At 49.5% G+C, this 2885-nt stretch overlaps 1 non-coding gene across 1 annotated transcript; it reads left to right on the top strand.

Annotated features, from left to right (window-relative positions):
* Window positions 1-691: 691 nt before the first annotated feature.
* Window positions 692-807, top strand: LOC140899463 (U5 spliceosomal RNA). The gene has a single exon (XR_012155348.1). It is a non-coding gene; the product is annotated as a U5 spliceosomal RNA (small nuclear RNA).
* Window positions 808-2885: the final 2078 nt, after the last annotated feature.

Raw genomic sequence — 2885 nt, 5'->3', positions numbered from 1 at the left:
TGAGCGCTCTCCCCACGGAGTATTGTTCATAAACAAGCAGCCTTATCAGCCGGCCAGGCTTAGGAGAGTGACTTGTTGCTCTGTGTCTGCAAAGTTCTTTGTCTCTACAGAGATATGGGAAGCTTAGATATTGCTGGGACGGTTCTGGGGAGTGAACTGCCAAGCCAAACAACAAGCCTGGGTCACAATGGGATGTCAGTCACTGGTGTCCTTTGCAGGACTCTCTCTGATGTATCCGTACACTGTCCCTCTCCCGCTCCCAGTTCACTCACAGATCTCAAAGGACCCAGCGAAGGCAGGGCAGCGTTCTTCTCCCCATCTGACAGTGAGGGGAAGCTGAGGCACTCAGAAGGCCAGCATTTGCAAGAGTAGCTGCTACTTTTGGGTGGGGAGGGGCCTTGATTTTTGGATGACCAGCGTTAAGATAAGTTAGGGTTGATTTTAAGAGGAGTCGAGCACCCAGGGCTTCCACTGGCATCACCTGGAGCTGTGGTTGCTCAGCACCTCCAAAATCCAGGCTCCAGGCACACAAAGCCAGAGGCCACTTTTGAAAATTTCCCCCTAAGTTACATTACGGCTCAGTGGCCGAGCCACTATAGAACAGGAGTCTGGACGCTCAGGCCTCTGGTCTTCCCACTAGCCCACACTTCCTAAATAACATGAATGATTTCGCCACCTCACACCTTGAAGATGAGATTGGATTTTGCACCAGATCGCATAAATCTTTCTCCTTTTACTAAAGATTTCCGTGGAGAGGCTCCACTGCAGAATCTGCAAATCATCCCGCAAGTAGGAGTCAGCCTGGTGGGCAGAGGAGCGGGAGGGCTTTTGCACATGCAAAGAGTATTTCTGCTCAGCATAGCAATGTGAAATCTTTGTTTATTGCAGGAACATTTCTCCCCGGCTGGGAGAGCAAGGACCATGGAGTCATAAGAACAAGGTCACATCTCATCCATCCCCTGGGCCAGTGCAGGACTGTTCCCCACAATGTGTATTGCACATGTTGTGCTTTGACAGGAAGAGAAGACTGGAGAAGCTATTCTGCAGGGTATGTGAACTGACCTGGGTGGGGAGTTTCCTCAAGGAAGGTGTAAAGTTATTTTATTCCTTAGCGCTGTCAAGAGGCTCATCAGGCCTGCTGATTATCTCACTCGCCTTTCCTAATGCCTGGGTCACTCGGGAGGCTGGATGGATCTGGTGGAGAGCTGTAATGAACCCTACAAATTGCCTGCTCCCCTGCAGGGATAGTGCCCATGGTGCAACTGGGTAAAGTTGATCCAAAAATTGGGTTTGTTTAGTTTGGAAAAGAGAAGACTGAGGGGGGACATGATAACAGTTTTCAAGTACATAAAAGGTTGTTACAAGAAGAAGGGAGAAAAATTGTTCTTCTTAACCTCTGAGGATAGGACAAAAAGCAATGGGCTTAAATTGCAGCAAGGAAAGTTTAGGTTGGAAATTAGGAAAAACTTCCTAACTGTCAGGGTGGTTAAGCACTGGAATAAATTGCCTAGGGCGGTTGTGGAATATCCATCCTTGGAGATTTTTAAGAGCAGGTTAGACACACACCTGTCAGGGATGGTCTAGATAATGCTTAGTCCTGCCATGAGTGCAGGGGACTGGACTAGATGACCTCTCAAGATCCCTTCCAGTCCTATGATTCTATGAAAGCCATGCTGCCTTGCTAGTGGGCTGAGGGAACTGCAGACTTCCCTCCATCCCTAATACAAATCACTCCACTGTTATGCAGCTTGCCTGGTGAAAGATGGGCAGCACCTGACTTGGAAATTAGTATATATCAGCAGATGGTGTCCAGAATTAAAAGGAACCACTCAAGCAGGCAAACTGCATCACAGGACACAGCCTGCTCAAGGGTCAGGCAAGCACAGAGCCTGTCTCCCTGAGGAAAGGCCAGTGATGGAGGGCTGGGAAGAGGCAATGGGAAATATCAGGGGCTGATGGAATCCACTCAGAATTCTCCTTGGAATTATTTATTCAGGGACTTCTGCTTGGGGTTGGGAGGAGAGGGGATCAGCCACCTTCATTTCTGGTCTTGGGAAAAACTAACCTCCTCCCATAACAACGGCTCCCAGAAGCACTGACAGACGAACCTCCAGACCAGCTCGGAACTCATCCCCCAGACCTTCTGTGTGCCTGGAGCTAATGGACATTATCATCGCCTGTGTTGGTAGAGCCTGGTAGAGAGTTTGGTGCACTGGGGCCAGTGCTGCTACCTAGAGATGGAGATACCCTTTGTATTGCCCTGAATAGGGACTAAAATTGTTTCCCCTTCAGCTCATGCCACCCCTAGAGGGCAGGAAATGAGCGCGCTGCCCCATCTGTGAGCAACCTAGCCTACTGGCACCGAAACACAAAGCCGTCAAAACTGTCAGGGACAGATCTTCAGATGGTGTAACTGACAAAGGTCCATGAAGTCAACAGAGCAATGCCACTTTATACCCACTGAGGACCTGGCCCCAGATGTACGCAGGAATGCATTTGACCCAGCCTCCAATGGATCAGAGAACAGATATGGGGCCCAGCGTCTAAGGGATCAGACAGCAGCTAGGGGATGTGTTGGATGCAGTATGCGAGGGCTCAAAGAGTAGCCAGGATGCCACAGCATGTCAGTCAGGGCAAAATGCAAACATTCTGTGAAAAATGATCAGTGTGTTTTGCTCTCTCTCAGGGGCCATGCAAATCCTCCCTTGTTGCTGGTTCTCCTGCATCCCAGCCTGTAAGTGAATACTGTGTATCACTGTCAGTGGGACCAGCTTTTGACACTGGTTCTCTAGGCTCCCCTTTTAATCTTAATCATACAGCTGAGGCTCTGAGAGGATAAATGACTTACCTAAGGCCACACCAGCAGACAGTGGCAAAGTCAGGCC

The sequence above is a fragment of the Lepidochelys kempii genome, chromosome 16, assembly GCF_965140285.1.
Source record: "Lepidochelys kempii isolate rLepKem1 chromosome 16, rLepKem1.hap1, whole genome shotgun sequence".
Lineage (NCBI taxonomy): Eukaryota > Metazoa > Chordata > Testudines > Cheloniidae > Lepidochelys > Lepidochelys kempii.
This window is presented reverse-complemented; position numbering and strand designations above follow the sequence as displayed.